Below are 17,430 nucleotides of genomic sequence, written 5' to 3' on the forward strand. Positions count from 1 at the left end.
TTCTAATCTGAGTTCAATTCCTAGCATTCACATCAGATGGCTCACACCACCTCTAACTCCATTTCCAGAAGCTCTGATGCCCTCTCTGGCTTCCATGAGCCACATGGAAGTACATGAGTACACATGTGGCATACAGTCACACAAACACACATACATATACATACCCAAGAATAAAAATACCTATAAAGTGAATGTTTAAGGGTGGTATAAGCGAATGGCTTTCAAACTTTTCTGTAGAAGTTTAGACTGAAACAATGAAAGTCCATCCTATAAACTGAGCAGTGTATTTGGTGAAAGGTGGGTGTAGGTGAAATGGGAAGAAAATGTGGTCAGAGCTTCACCTGCTCAGCGTGTCCCCTAAAACAGACTCCAAGTATCTCTGTGGAAAGTAACTATTGAATGAAATTTCCTCGCACTTTAAAAAACTCACCCAAGACCTGATTCACTGCTCTGTAGCAGTTTAGACTGAAACAATGAAAGTCCGTCCTATAAACTGAGCAGTGTATTTGGTGAAAGGTGGGCGTAGGTGAGATGGGAAGAAAATGTGGTCAGAGCTTCAGCTGCTCAGCGTGTCCCCTAAGACAGACTCCAAGTATCTCTGTGGAAAGTAACTACTGAATGAAATTTCCTCGCACTTTAAAAAACTCACCCAAGACCTGATTCACTGACTACCTTTCTGAGAAATGAGCAGCAAAATAAGGCCAGAAAGCTCAAAAACGGCCAACTTGATTAAATCTAATTTCAACACATACAGGATGAGGGCCAAGCACACGTGTCAGCAACAGCAAGAAAAGATGCGCTCTCTGCTTCCAAAGCAGTCATGCTTCTTTAGGTAGTGGCACCGATTAAAATTCCTCTCAGCTTTCCTCTCCTACCCCTGAAGTCTGAAACTGAAGAATCTGGTTACTTCTTATGGTTTTATGGAAGATGGCAGCACATTCATATTAGAGAACCTATTTGAGCCACGCTTCCTCTGTCCCACATGATGATACCAACTTGTTGATGAAGAGATCGTGGAAGAGTCCTATTCACAAAGTTGTGGCATTATGGATGATAGAAACCAGAAGTTCCCTGAGACAAATGTCTCACCCTAGCCCCACTGTTAGTAGCCACATCCCTATCTCGGGCCTGATAAACGCGACAGCTGCAGAAAGCCAGACAACCCACTCCTCTTGCCAGGATGTCTCTCTGCTGTCCTTGAACCTGGATTATCAGCCATCTGAGCTGAAAACAGCTTCTTCGTTCTGCTCAGACAAGCAACTCCAGAAAAAAGGCCCCAAGGACACCTTGACTCAGACTTAACAGCTGTCTGTGCCCTCTGTATTTCCAGCAATATATAATTCCCCACCAACCCCTTCCCACTTTGGCGCAGCTTGCTTTCTGAGGAGAAGCTCTTGTCACTTCTGCTGAACTAAATAAACTCTGTTCAATCTGCTGCGAGGTCTGGCTCTGGTCTTTTACCTAAACTTTATTCTTCCTCTATCTTTCTAAATGTAACAATGGATATTAGCAAACACCACGTATAATGACCCTTTAACAGTATTATTCAGTATATGGTACCAGACTTCTTTGTACATTTATTTTTTGCATAAAAAGGTCATTTGTTTTTAATGGGACTATCTAGAGAGAATTAGAGCTTTTGCTGATGTTATAAAGCTTGAAATGGTGTTATTCATTATTCACTTTCTTTGGAATCCTGTTTGTTCCATTTGCCAGAAGCAGTTTTGTTATAAAAGAAAGGAAAAAAAAAAAAGCATCCTCAGAAACCTGCTGACATGGATTCCTATGGAAATGGAATTCAGATGCTGAGACTCATATCAGGAAACTGTGATGGTACAATACCTTAGTCACGACTTTCATGTTTTCTCTCCGCCTTTCCTTTACCTCTGAGTACGAGCTGAGGCCCTTATCCACAGCAATATGGAGTTATCATTCTTCCAATGGAAGTCTTTTAAAGTAAGGACGTACCCGTCCTATTAGCTGTGAGACTCGACAAATACCCTGATAGTGGCCACACTTTGCATTAATTCTCATCATGTGTGAATCACTAACACCTGTTTCTTTTCTGAGCGCTGTTTTGACACTGTGTATAGTTTGAATCTAAAATATCCTCTGTGGGCTCTACTTGCCCCTCATCTGGTGATGCTATTGGGTCTCCGTGGGGCGTGTTCTTGAGGTGTTTTATCTCCGTCTACTTTCAGTCCTACTCTATTTCCTGGTTTGCAGCCAGGTAAGCAGTCTCTGCCACATGCCCCCACTATGAACTGAGATGTTCCACCCTGCCTTGCCATGATGGATGGAAACCCTCTGAACCTGTTGTTTGAAGTTCACTGAGGAAAGCAGTTAGGGAAAAGGTAGGAAGGAGGGAAGGAAAAACATACCCACTTAACTGCTGCAATGTGTCAAAACAAGGCCAGGCACCAAAAAATAAGACTTACCAGTCTGACAAGGCTATTAATCAGAGAAGAACATCTGTTTTAATTATCTCCATCCTGCCCAGGGCTATCTGGGTCAAAAGATAAAGTGTGGGAAGAGGATATCAAAGGAGAGAAAGACTTGGGGACCCTATAAAAGAATCAACCCAAAAGTTATTTGGTGGTCTACCAGCTCTGCAGACCCCACCATTCCCAACAGGGTGCCTTTACCTGCTCTTTGCTTCAATAAATACTTGCTTTCACGCATTTCTGAGTCTTTACTTGATCCATCCCTAGGCATTCAGTTCTTTGTCCACCTCTAGGAAGAACCTGGACTCCAGGGCAACCAGCCCTTGACTCTCTCACACATAGATGGCAGCACTGTGAGCCAAAATAAATCCCCCCTCCCTTAAGTTGTTTCTGTCAGGTATTGTGTCACTGCACCGTAAAAGTAACTAATACACACTAGAAAGAGAGAAGCATGGCATTGACACATGCCACCGTGAAGGTCAGGAAGGCAGAAAGGGGAGTTTGAAAAGTTTGGAAATTAATTTACACTCGCTGTTAGTATTAGTAGTACTACTTTTATTTTACAATTTCCTCCCAAAGTAGTCGTAAGTTTTACATCTTTGCTACAGAAGATACGGGCCTTAAAAAAAATACAAGTCCAGGATTTAGCCTGTAAGAGGGAATGGTCTGATCTTGGATGCTTTAGAATTCTTCAGAAAAGCTAGGAAGAGCTCATTCTTTAAATACTGCATTTTCCTAAGCAACCAAAGACTGACAGCCTAGGCATTTATATCATAAGAAGACAAGTGTAATGTGATGCTCCTCAAAGTATCAGTTGCCAGGAAAATTCTGATAACTGTTAGGAAAGAAATATTTTGAAAAATTTCATTTGGATTTTGAGAAATAAAAATAATGAAACTTTCACGTGCAGGGAGATAATTTATGATGACCTAAGAATTATTAGCCTTTGTTACCAAGGAAAGAAGAGTCAACAATTGTGAGAGAAAGTGAATACCATTAGATTATTATTTTCCCTTGCAAGATTCAGCATATTTTCTCTGAGCTCTAGTGAGATTCTAGATTATTCCTTTGGGTGCCTGAGCAGCTTAGTATCCCCTCCAGATGTGGGTCTGAATGACAGTGTGGGTCCTGTTACTGTGCACTCTCAGAGGTTCATGGGGTACAACCTGAATGCTTTTCCCTGAAATTAAAGTGATGGTATTAGGAGGCAGATCTTTAGCTAAGTGCTTAAGTCATACGGGTAAAGCCCTCACGAATGGAATTCAGTGTCCCTGTAAAAGGAACTCCAGAGAGATTCCTCACTTCGCCTACTATATGTGGACACAACAGGAACGAACCATCTGTGAAGCCTAGACCCTTACCAAACATGAAAGGTGCTTTATGACATCTTCATCTTGGATTTCCTGACTTGAAAACTGAGAAATTGGTACCTATTGTCCACAAGGCACCTGCTCTATGGTTCCTAGTGAGAACAGTCAAGCTAAGCCATCCCTCAAAGTGAGTGAGGTTGAGAGGCACGTGCCACTGTAGGGATGAGTCTCATCTTGGCGGGGCTGGAAGGTGGGGGTGCCGTACTCTGGAAGTTCTTAAACACATCTGAACAAAGGTACTGTCCTCAAAGTAAGAGCATTTCTGAAGACGAGGAGCCCCTGTACTTAGAAAGAATACAAATGGATTTGGAAAAAGAAAGAAGGAAAAAGGGTGTGAGAATCCCTGAGCTCACCAAGGCTGTGGACCTGTCTCCCAAGCAAAATTCCTGGCAAGGTTCCCAGGATGGTAAGGCCTTTATTACTGCTCAACTTGTGTTGGTCAAGTTTTTCTTTTTCTAACATTTAATGTAAAATAAATATATTGACTTTTCTTGTGGAAAGCACACATTCATTAACAAGCATTAGAAACCACAGATCAACAAAATAAGGAAGTGAAATTAAACTGTAAATCTCATCCACTAAGAGATGACCATAGATGAAACCTGTGCCTATTTTTCCCAACTTTAACAGTAACACATAAATCCATTTCACACTCACGGGGCTACTACCTATGGACAATATATAATAACCACTTTTCCATGTCAGTATGTAGAGATAGCCACTGTCCTCTCTTATGGCCGTAGATTGATCCACTCTATTGATGAACGAAATCTATTAGTCACCTACTGAAAGACATCTACATTGTTTCTTGTTTTGCTTTTTATATGTATGTGTGAATAAAGAAATTTGTTGAAAAGCATTAGTCTATGGGGTTATGGAGGATTGCCAGTCTAAAATCTGCAGGGTGAGCCAGCAGACTGGTGATTCAGGGAAGACTCAACATTGCACTCCAGTTTAAAGGCCAGCTTCTGGAAAATGCCATCTGGCTGGAGACAGAATTTTATTCTGTTTGGGTCTTCTGATTGGACGAGGCCTACTCATATTATGGAGAATAATCAATCTACTTTAAGCTTGTAGATTTAAATGTCAATCTCATCCACAAACACATTCCCACAAACATCCAGAATGGTGTTGAACCACATATCTGGGCACTATGGCCTGGGTTCACACTGGCGTGAGGATTGAGAGTTGAAGCTTAGTTTTTACTCATTTTGTTTGCAATTTTTGGTGAGTGCCTTCATTTCTAAGGTGCACGTTTGATCTTGTGTGGTTGGTGACTATGAAGTTCACCATTTGCCTACAGAGAGACTTGTTGGAATGAGAGGTTGCCCTTGATAAGTAGGAAATATGATTGGTGAACTGAAGACAGACGGGGCCACTTATCTCTCCACATGGGTTTAGTGTTCTGAATTGCAGACCATGAAGGAGGCTCGTGCTGCTTTGGGAAAATCCAGGCCACTGCTTCTACTGGAGATGCTAATGGAAAGTTTCCATTCATGGATATGGATGCCATGAAGACTCTGGTCTGTGTGCTTTCAAGGATACACCTAATAATTGATTCAAGATTTCACTCATTTCACTGCATTTACTGTATTCTAACTACAGAAACCCTATCTATTACAAATCAATATCCATATTTATGCAACCTTCCCATCCCCCAAACTTTCCTAACATCCCCAGTCTTGATGGAGTCACTAAGGATGTCTTACCTGGAGCCAGTCTATGTCATTTCACTTAGAAATCCATAGGGAAATGCGTAGATGCAATGAATTACAGCTTCGTAACTTGGCATTTTCCCAGCCTAGAAGGGATCTGACAGTTAAAAAAAAAATGGCTAGATTTCGTTCCAAATTCTTCTAGTGTCCCATTTACTTAACATACATTCAGATATGCATTTATATATGTATATATATTTATATCAATTTATTAGGCACAGATAACACACAAGTATATATTTGTACTTTCATATATTCACATATTTGTATATTATATAAAATATTTTTAAAAATATATAACACACATATGTCCATATATACCATATTTATATATGAACACACATATATTTAATATTTTAGTCTTTTCATTATTTTTATTTTATGTGTATGAGTCTCTGGCCTGCATGTAAGTGGGTGCACCCATGTCGTGCAATGTCGCGGAGATCAGAAGAGGGATTCAGATTCCCCTGGAACTGGAGTTAAGGATGGTTCTTAGCTGCCATATGGGTGCTGGGAATCGAACCCAGGTCCTCTGTAAGAGAAGTCAGTGGTCTTAACCGCTGAGCCATCTCTCTATCCCCAGATATATATTTAAAGTATTTAATTTTTTCCATATACTCTTCTCTTTCCTCCTCATTTCTATTATATCCACACACTTAGGAGGTTTATTGGGTAGTGAGAAAAATTTGTCAGCACTCTGGGAACTGGTGCTCAGTGATAGTCTTAAAAACTGGCATGTCTGATTGCCTAACTGTGCACTGTGTGAAGAGTTTCATGCACAGTTTTCAGAGAGCATCTTAGTTTCTTTATTTTTGGCCAGGAGTCTACCAACTTTTCCTTTTTATAAAATAAAATCTCCTCATTAATATTTTCCTTTTTCACTTTTTTAGCCCTTATATCTTTTTAATCCATTTCATATTTCAAACAGTCATAAACTTTTACAGAAAGCAAGCCTGATCATTTTTTTTTCAAAAATTTAAGGAACATTATTCATGATAGTATTTAGAATTTAGAAATGTTAAGGGCCAAGTTAATTAAAAAACATCCATCCAGCCTCATCAAATTAAAATTGGTTCGCAAATAATGTGTTCCAGTTCTGCCTGATTGCTTGCTTGTTAATTCTGCCCTGAGCCAGAAAATATTCCTGGTTAGCCTAAAATATGCATTCCATTCTAACTTTATGTGTGCCTTATAGGGTGGATAATTTTGAAACTGAAATTTGTTACTTTTCCTCAGTTGTGAAGGTCTGCTAGTGATTCAAAGTCCCTGCACCATATAGAAAGAGCAGAGAAAGCACAATTGACTCCTTCTACACTGCTGGGTAAGTGAATTTACAAAGGACAACATGTAAACCTTGAGCTGACATGGGAATTAAATAAGAAAATAGAGCTGAAGCTTCCTTTTGAATTTCATTTTACTAATGAATTCAGACGGGGTTGAAATATTTGTGATTGTCTGGGACAAGGGATGGGGCTGGGTTGAACAGAGTCCAATATAGACTTGATCTATACAGACACTATCTCAGTCTGTGGTGCATGGTGCTGAACTGTTCTCCATTTACCAACAGAATCAACAAGTGTGTGAGGACCACGTGATCTCTTCTAAGACATCCACACTTATTCTCCAACAACAAAACTAAGTAAAAAAATCACCTTAGCTCTCTCTATAATTAGGTTAAAAACAAAACAAAACAAAATAAAACTTGGCTGTGCGTATTATTTTGCTCCTTTTTCCTCCTGTTAAGAGATCTAAACCATGAGTTAGAGGTGGGTCTACAGCTATGACTTCTTTGGAATGTGAGTGAATTTAGGAGTGTGAGAACTCAGACATATGATATTATCATGTGCTTGTGAATAGGCACCCAGAGCCATGAAATACTTCTCCGTCTATAGCTACTGAAGCTCTCCTTTACTGCTTTCTTTTCTAATACTGATTAAGGCATTTCTGTATTCATTTATATTAAGAAAGCATACTAATATAGGAAAAAAATAGTAGTAATTCAGATTTAAAAATCTTTTATGTCTTCTGCTCATTGTCCATGCCCCATTCCGGCTCTATATGTTGAATTTTGACCCTTCTTTCAAAGCCCATTTTGAAGCCAATCACTCCAAGGCAAACCTTTCAAACCATCTCATCCTTCCTTGCCTCTGGGCATGGTCATGCAAGCCTATATTCTGCTGTTCTTGGAAGCTGAGGCAGGAGGATCCCTTGAGCCCTGGAGTTTGAGAACAGGTTGGATAATGTTGTGAAACTCCATGTCTTTAGAAAACAAAATATTCCCCAACTCAGCATAGCATTTTTATATCTTTTCTACTGCGCTGTGGAACATCAGAGTTTGTCTTCGGTTTGTTTTGTGTCTCATTAACAACATAAACTTCTAGATGATCAGTGCTGTGTACTCTGGGTAATTCCTCAACGAGATGAGTCCTAGATGAGGTAGGTGTTCAGTGTGTATCTACTGAATTGGTGACGTTCAGTCTCAGAGTTGAAAGGGACTGTCCAGTTCGTGCAACCCAGGTTCCGAAGTTCCTGTGTTTTGGAGAAGTTCCCCTCAAAGGCCCATGTGTTAAAACCTTGCTTCGTGACACGGTGCTCTTGGGAGGTGATGGACTCTTTAGAGGGTCAGGCCTAATGGCATTTTCTTAGGTCATTGCAGTATGTCCTTCAAAAAGATTGGGGGACCAGGATTTGATGGTTAATCTTCATTGTCAACATGATTAGATTTGGCATCATCTAGGAGACGCATCTGTAAGGTCCTTTCGGAGAGGTTTAACTGAGGAGGGAGTATCTTACCCCTGATATGTGGGTGGCACTGACCTTGAACCCTGGACTAAACAAAAAGAAAAATAAAGAGGCTCCAAGAGCATCTGTGCTCATCTCCCTCTGCTTCCAGACTATGTGACCAACTGCCCCACTATGCTGTCATGCCTTCCCACCGTGATAGATTGTCTCTTCTTAAACAAGGAGCCAAAATAAGTCCTTCTTTCCTTAAGTTGATTCTGTCAAGTATTTTCTCAGAGAGATGAGAAAAGTGACTATTATATACAGTCGCTTACAGTTTGGCTTCTAGAGCCTGAGGTGAGCGACTTGCTCTACCATGGGCTCTGAAAACGATGTCCTGCTTTTACAGAAGCCCAAAACAATGCAGCCATTGCATCATAGCTGGGATCTTCAACATATGAGCCAAAATAAACCTTATACTGCATAAGTTAATTATCTCAGGTATTTCATTACAGTGACAAAAGGTTGATTGATAACCCACCCAATATGCAGTTGCCTCTATGGCATCACTAAGGAGAACCAATGAGAAAATTTGCTCTCTTGATGAGGTTGATGCTGAAAGTGGAGATGATACTATAGCATCCAGTTGTAGTCATACACTCAGAACTCATGTTGCCCAGGATCCTTAAAAGTGCTTACAGGCTGAAGAGAGAGCAGAATTGGTAGAGAGCTGGTCTAGCAGGCAGGAAGCCCTGGGATCAGTCCCCAGTACCACACAAACTGGGTATGAAGGTGTATGCCTGAAATCCCAGCACTTGGGAGGTAAAGGCAGAAGAATCAGAAATTCAAGGTAATACTCAGTTACATAGCAAATTCAAGGCCAGCCTGGGACACGAGACTCTGCATCAAAAAAGAAAAGAAATGACTTGAATATTCTCTACTTCCTTCCCACTGGCTAGAAGTAAAGGATTCCCAGGCTAGTGACCAATGCCACAAGATGCAAAAACCTGGAATCAAGGACTATTTGACTGGAACTCATCATCAGGCCTTACATGAGAAAGAAACCTTTGAAATTCAAGGTGTCATTGTTAAAACAGTAGCACTATCTTAACCTCATTATCTATTTTCTTTAATGGAGTACCTGGTGTGCTAGCTCTAGGTACTGTGAAAATATTATTCTCCTTGCTTAGAGTTACTTAGAGCTGCCTTGTTCTAAGTAACTTTGGTCTGTGGCCTGTTGCTTTGCTATTTTAACCTCTACAGATCTATTTCCTCTTGATCAAATACTGTTTCAATATCAGACAACAGAGAGTATATGGGCTATAGGATGGTATTTCCCATCTCTTCATTTATTTCTATACCACATAATAACAAATGATTAAAGTTTTAGCCTCAGAGCACTGGATAAGTAAACAAACTCTGTCTTAAAATTTTTTCTCTATATAGTGGCATGACTGTTATTGGCTAGCCAACTGTTTTCTCCTTGGATTTGAGACCTGGTACTACAAACCTGATTGAAAACATGACTGGGGAAGCAAGCTCTAGGGAGGAACCTACTATTGATGTTTTGCTAAATGGACTTGTGGTAAACTGCCTTCTAGATATCTTTGTTTATGCACATGATAGACAAGTGCAGCTCTCAGCCTCGGTCAGAGAACCCTCTTTTTGCTGTGGGCAAGGTTAAAGCAGAGGCTCATAAGAGGTCAAACTGCTGAAGGTGACTGAGAGGGCTCATCCCGAAATAGGACATTTATATCACTCCTTCACAGACCAAGGGAATGTTGCGGAAGAGTGGACAGAAAGATTCTGAGTGCCAGAGGGTGGAGAGGACGGCTACGGTACACTTCGGGGTATGATGCAGCCACTGCATTCACAAACACACAGTAGCTGTGAACACCGGCACAAGGCCTGCACACAAAAAAGCATGTAAGTAGGAGGGGAACTAGTAAGGAAGACTGCGGTCATCAGGAGTGGGAAGGGGATAAGAGAGAGTACTAGGGGTGAATATAATCTCAATACCTTGTATAGGGTGTCCAAACCTTAAAAATCAATATTTAAAAATTTCTCCATGACTCTTCGCGATGGTTAACCTTGTCAACTTGACATAAGCTAGAAGCACCTGTGAAGAGAATCTCAGCAAGGGATTGTCTACATTGAGTTGGGCTGTGAGTATGTCTGTGGGAGACTGTCTTGATCGTCTTCACTGATGTGGGAAGACCCACCCTACATATTGGGGGCAGCTCTAGAAGCAGCTCAGATAAAAGATATGGAAGAAGGACTTTGTTTTTGCTTTTTTGCTTGCTTGGCCTTCACTCTTGGCTGGTGAATTCATCTACCCTGTTGCTGCCACTCCTGATGCTTTCTCTGAATTAGAGCCAGCTCCTTCAGGCATCCAATATGGACCTAAGATCCTGCTGATTCCTTCACTGATATTGCAACCAGCTTCTTTGGCTTTCCAAATAAACTGAAGACCATCAGCTCCCCAGGAGTCCTCCAGACTTTCAGTGCCAGACTGGGACTTCCTAAGCTCCCAGTCTGTGAGCTGAGCAACAACTGGGTTCTTGGACTCTGGTGTGAGACAGCCAATGTTGGACTAATTCAATGGTGTGTAAGCCCAACTAATAAATCTTCTTTTAATACATATTCGTACTTTTGGTTCTGTTCCTCCATAGAGTCCTGACCAATAACACTTTTTCGGAACATCAACCATTATTCCAAGGCCATCACACCAAAAGTTGGCCTAACATTGGATGGAAACCTTAAACCACATGAGCAGGCCTTCTTTCTCTACAGTTTTAACAAAGACCTGCTACCTTGGTTGTGTCTTGGGAAAGAAACACAATGATAATCTCTAAAAAAACTAAAGACACAGAATGTCATATTCATATACCAATACAAAAACCGTCATTCAGCAGTTGCTTTTAGAATATTTAGAATCCCTTAATGGAGACAAAGGTAGTTGGAAACATTCTCTGTACTAGATAGAGTACCTGACATGGTCTAGAAAAGGTTGCTTTTGGGCTGGAGAGCTGGTGCAGCCATTAAAGGCTCAGGCTCACAATCAAAAAGACAAGAAAAGGTTGCTTTTAAGATGAAATACAATTGAATGAATGTGAGCAATGGTAGGCGTGGAGGCACAGCTCTGCTCCATCACCAGCACCAGCCCATGGAGTTCTTTACAGAGACTTCTATTCAGGCAAACCCAGGGTTCTTGCCTTTGAACAGACTTTTGAATCACAGTTTAATGAAAGTGCCTCAAAATTCAGACTAAGTTGTGTGAAGTGCGGGCCTGATTCAGTTTGTCCCACAGATGTTTTACAAAGTTCGGATAGCTATGTTTGATGGCAAGTCTAGAACGCAGAATGTTTTCCTTCTCTCTTGTGCAGCAGTTTCTTACTCCTTTTTTATTTTATTTTACATGTGCAAGTGTATTGCCTGTGTGCATGTAAATGCACCCACATCATGCAATGCCCACAAAGGTCAGAAGAGGGTGCTGAATGCCCCTGGAACTGGAGTTACAGTTGACTGTTAGCCACCATGTGGGTGCTGGGAATCAAACCTGGGTCCTCTACAAGAGCAGTCAATGTTCTCAACCTTTGAGCCATTTCTCCAGCCCCAGTTTCTTATTCTTACAGTGAATGATGACCAAATGATCAAATGATATGGCTATGATCAAATGGTGTGGACAGAGCTTGGCATGGTGTTATTTATTCTATTTGACTCATGTTTAACAAAATAATCTTCAACTTATATAATCTGCACATCTTACTCAGTAATTACTTTGTGTACATGATCTTTTGAGATGCAGTGATTACTTAATCATTATTATCATATCATTATCACCATCATCCATCATTCCTGTCACCGTCATCATCACCACCATCATCATCACCATCACCACGCATCACCACCATTATCATCATTATCATTACCATTAAAATGATCATCAGCACCTTGAAAATTCAAACAAACCAATTTTCAAAACAGTTGCCTTCCTCTGGTCAGGTATGTGTTCTGTGGCTTCTAAAACACCTCTGGCTAATATTACCTTGAGTACCTCCAAGCCTACTTTGTTCTTGGTCTCTCGTACTCTAAATTACAAAGACTGGCTGTTCAGTTTTGAGAACCATGGAAAGAACAACTAATGCCAGTGTGCTGTTCCTCTAGGCACATTCTCATAGCAGCTAAGGCAAGGGTATGGGAACAACCAATGACCCAGCATGCACTATAGCTGGATAAGATGATGTCAGAAATTAAAGATGGCGATGCTTTGGGAAGCCCCAAGACAACAAAAGCAACAATCTCCTTTCTTTTTAAAAATTTTTTTATAAATATTTAAAAAATATTTATTATTTTTATTTTGTGTGTATGAGTGTATTGCCTGCGTGTAGGTAAGTGTACCCGTATCGTGCAATGCCAGCGGAGGACAGAAGATCCCCTGGAACTGGAGTTAGGGACACTTGTTAGCTGCCATGTGGGTGCTGGGATTTGATCCTGGGTCTTCTGTAGGAACAGTGTTCTTAACAACCGAGCCATCTCTCCAGTCCCAACAATCTCCTTTCTTTGACAGTTTCTGCATCCTCTCTCAGGAGAAAAGAGAGATTTCTATCTCAAAATAATCACTTTATTATTGCAATAGTTTATAATGTCCAAAAGTTTTGGTAGACTTAAAATCTTTGTGAAATAGATTTTCTTGTTTGTTTGTTTCTGTGAGAGTCAAAAAGCATAAATTCAAAAGAGGACGAACAGCTGTTTTCTACCTAGACTTGCGTAGCAGAGGGAGACAGACCTCCCTGTAGACTGAAGAAGAGCAGAAACAGATATGAACCAGCTAGAGCTCAGCCAACAACACGTTTTAAAATTTACAGAAGATACAACTTAGACCTAGGAATTGGAAAGTGTTAAAATTTATTCCTAGAAAACAATTAGCATACGGACACATGTATCCAAGAAAGTTTATACATTGTAGAGCTTTGTAAAAAATGTATATTGAGTGATTCTATTATGCTATGAATATAAGGTTGATGGGTCTCAGCATGGTCTCTGACCTTCATGCACCAGTGTGACAGCCTCGTCCGAGGAGCCATGGTGCCTGGAAAGGTCCAGTTCACTGGCTGGGTGGGACTCACTGAGCAGGAGGTTGAAGAATGCTATTATTTACCTTGTACACAGGATCGGCTTCTGACTCCTGATCCAGTGGAGGGAGGCACATGTGTGGAAAAATACCAGTCACTTAGGAATACTGAGAAATCATGTGATAAAGCAGGTGAAGGGAGAGATGGAACTTTAAAGGTAAAGTAAACAGAGTAAATATGACTACTTCCTACTGCCGTGAATGCTCGTCTTCAGACCCAAATGCTACTTTCTCAATTCGATTTCATTTTCCTCATGAAATCTTGGCTTTTTGTAATTAGTGTGTCATTTAGAATTATGAAATTTCGTGTGTGTGGTGTATGTGTGTGGGTGCACCTGCACCCTTTCCCCACATCTAGTGCTGGGGTTATACGCACACATTGAAGTACTTGGCTGTGATGTGTGTGTGTGTGTATGTGTATGTATGTTATGCATGTGTGTATTTTGTATGTGAAGTGGTGTGTGGGTGTGTGCGTATGTGGAAGCCAGAGCAGGACTAGGCTTTCTTCTATTACTGTTGGCATTATTACTTTGAGACAGGGTCTCTCACTGACCAGAGTTTGATGTTTGGCTAGACAGTGAGTTCTAGGGATCTGCCTATCTGATGCTAGGGATAGAGGCATATGCAGTCATGCCTGGCTTTTTATACAGCATCGGGGAGTATGAACTCAGGTCCTCATGCTTGCAGAGAAGTGTTCTTACTACCAAGTCATCTCCCCAGACTGCATCTTGTTCCTTATGTAGGTACTGGAGATGAAACTCAGATTTTCTTGGGGGACTAGGCCATCCCCCATCCCCTATGTAACTTCATTACTAATGCTTCAGAGAGTATTTCATGTTTCTTGTGTAAAGATAGTACGATTGTCTACCATTTTGCTCACGAACTAACTGAAGTTGAACAAAGCACCACACAGGGTGCTGTAGCTTGTTAAGTGTCTCCTAAAAGCATGTGTGTTGGTCTTGGTCCCAGTGTGTGATACTATTAAGAGGCAGTGGTGGGGCCCAGGGGGAAGACATTATGTCACTGGGGCCATGCTCCGGGGGCATGTTGAGACCCTGTCTGTTATAGATCTCTCTTCCACTTCCTGGCTACTGTGGGGAGAGCAACTTCCCTCTTATACATTCCCACCATGGTATGCTGTCTGGCCACAAGCTTAAAACAGCAAAACCAATCAACCATGGACCGAAACCTTCAAAATCATGAGCCAAAATAAATCTTTCCTCTTTTTAAATAGATTGCCTCAGATATTTGCTTATAATCATGAAGAACTGACTAGCATACAGGCTAAGATATTTATTTATTAGTTTCCCTTTCTTCTGTGTTTGAAAAGGCTAAGATAAAGAAGGGCGTTGTTTCTTATGCTATGTGTAAAGCATATGCCCTCTCTACCTCTTAGACAGGATTCCACTCGTGCTGGTACAGGCCCTGTTAGAATACTAAGAATTTAGTGCAAAACACTGAAAAAATTCATAACTTATTTCCTTTCAAAAATGAAAAACAAGCCTCAATGAATGCTTGCTTTGTAATCATGAGGTCCAAGTTCTGATCCTTAGCATCTATGTACAAAATGGCTGTGATGAAATACACCTGCAACCCTAACACTGAGGGGGATCCAGAGGCTCACTGACCAACCAGAAGACATCCCAAGGTCAACCTCTGACCTCAACATGCACCTGCACAGGTGGGCACACCTCCATACACATATGCATACATGTATAAACACAAAATAACCCAAAAAAGCATATTTGTCAAATTCACATACAGTGTGTCAGTGTGTGCGTATGTGAATTTAAAGAGGCAATTGTGCCTCATAGAGACCGCTGTGTTTACCTACTTCTGTTAGGGGAGAAATTTCTAAGAACTAAGTAAGACGAGCATACAGGTCAACGGGCCAGATCATCTCTCTATTTGGTGCCTAAAGGGATCACGTGGGAAATTCAAGTTGAAGGAGTGGCAGAGTTCTACGTTTCCTCTTTTCTCCCAGAATGTAGAGAAATGCTGGTATGCCCGTTTTTCTACTATTACAAAGCACCACTCTTCAGGAGCTCAGTTCTCACTCACCCACAGGGACCTTCTCTCTCCTTTCCCATGACTCTGCTCTACTGTGTTGAAGGTCACCTGCAGTCTATCACTTGTGTTGTATGAAATGGCTTCAGATTAATTAGGGGGAAATGCGTGTCTCTGAAAGGATGCCCACAGGGGAGTGCACAGCCAGCAAAGGGCTAAATGTCTAGGAGTTTCAGCAGCAGCTGAAAGGAGCTTCACAGGCCCCTAGACTGACTCCTTTATCTTGCAAATAGAGGACAGACACTGAAATTGGCTGCAGAACTTGGTTTCCTAAAGCCACACAGCATTATAGCCAAATGCAGACAGGGGTTATCAGACTTCTCATTCAGGGGCCAGTCTACACAAAAATGCCAGTTGAGCCCATAAAAGAAGGCTGTTGAGAACACAGAGAGTACCAGGGTTCCCCATGATCAAGTAGCCAACTAGGAACTCTGTTGAGCGCCTTCTGCCTAGGTCGGTCCTGGGAGGGGAGCGGTGCGCACGGGAGGGTGGACACACACACACACACACACACACACACACACACGACACATGACACAACGACACCTCAAATCTCCCAGAACCCTTGTTTCATCTGGCCTGAAGTCTCCTGGTTTGATGAGAGCTAACTGTACACTTTCTCAAAGGCAGTCTGCTAGGGGGCCATCCCTACGTTAGTTATCTATGGGTCTCCTGTGCTCCAGCGATGTGCCCATTGGAAGAAGAGGAAACAGGTTAAGACACTTGTCAACTGACATAAGTGATTTGCTTGAGGTTCCCAAGGCATAGAACTGAAAAGAGTCAGGTTGCATGCAGAGGATGATTGGAGTGGAAAAATGTGCTGTCCTTGGTTCTTGTTACCCTTTCTTTTGGGATACAGGGATGGAGCATCATCTTATAAACAGTCTGCCCTCTGACGTCCTGAACTTCCTGTGTGTTATCTCCAACACTTAATGCCGCAGCTTGTTTTGGAGCAGTGTGCCGGAGTTCCTTCCTTGGACACACTTACTCTCTGAGCTTCTTTCCCCAAGCTGTTAGTTCTTGGGGAATGACCTTTACTAAAGAGGAGCATCCGAGGTCAGGAACTAAAAGTGGGGTGAGAGTCTTTGAAACTTTCTAAGAAGTTGTGAGCTTGGGAGATACTGCTCTGCCATGTGGCTTTGCTTTAGATAAATGTTGAGGGCCAGATATGGAGTGAGACCCCACAAGTACTGTGATGGGGGAGTCACATTTTTTAAGGAAGCTAACAGATGCTGAGATGTAGCTTAGTTGGTAGAATACTTGCCTAGTGTACACAAAGTTCTGGGCTCAATCTCCAGTCCTGAATAAAGTAGGTATGGTGGCATACTCCTGTAATCTCAGAATTTAGGAGGGTGGTAGAGGCAGGAGGATCAGAAGTTCCAGGTCATCCTCAGATACATAATGAATTAAGGCCAACCTGGGCTATACAAGAGATGCTGTATCAAAACAAACAAACAAACAAACAAACAAACAAACAACAAAGAAAGTATCCTGTGTAAGATCAAGTCATCTAAACTTCCAGCACGGACGGGAAGGAGCTTATAAGGCCCCACCCCTGAGTAGCTATTGCTACTTGATTGCTAGGGGAAGGAGAATAATTCTTCTTTAGTGATGTGGTCACGGGAGGTCACCCATGCTCCAGTGGAAGACCCCACACCCATGCACATACAGGGAGCAATACTTGGCCTTAGTGGATTATTTAAAAAAAAAAAAAAGACAAGTTGGGAGAAGGATGCATTGAGGGACCTGAAGGAAAGTTTGAGGGGAATTGAGGGCTGGATATAATCACATTTTATTGTATACATGTATGAAATTCTCAAAGAAAAAATTAAAAATAAATAAATGATGGTCTCGATTTTTCAGATATCTGTCTGCCCCTGCCTCCTGAGTGCTGGGATTGAAGGTGTATACCACCACACACAGCTTGACTATAATCCCCGACTGATGAAATCTATTCCTAACTGGTGACAGTTACTGAA

The sequence above is a fragment of the Nannospalax galili genome, unplaced genomic scaffold (genome assembly GCF_000622305.1).
Source record: "Nannospalax galili isolate Female #2095 unplaced genomic scaffold, S.galili_v1.0 scaffold209, whole genome shotgun sequence".
Taxonomy (NCBI): Eukaryota; Metazoa; Chordata; class Mammalia; order Rodentia; family Spalacidae; genus Nannospalax; species Nannospalax galili.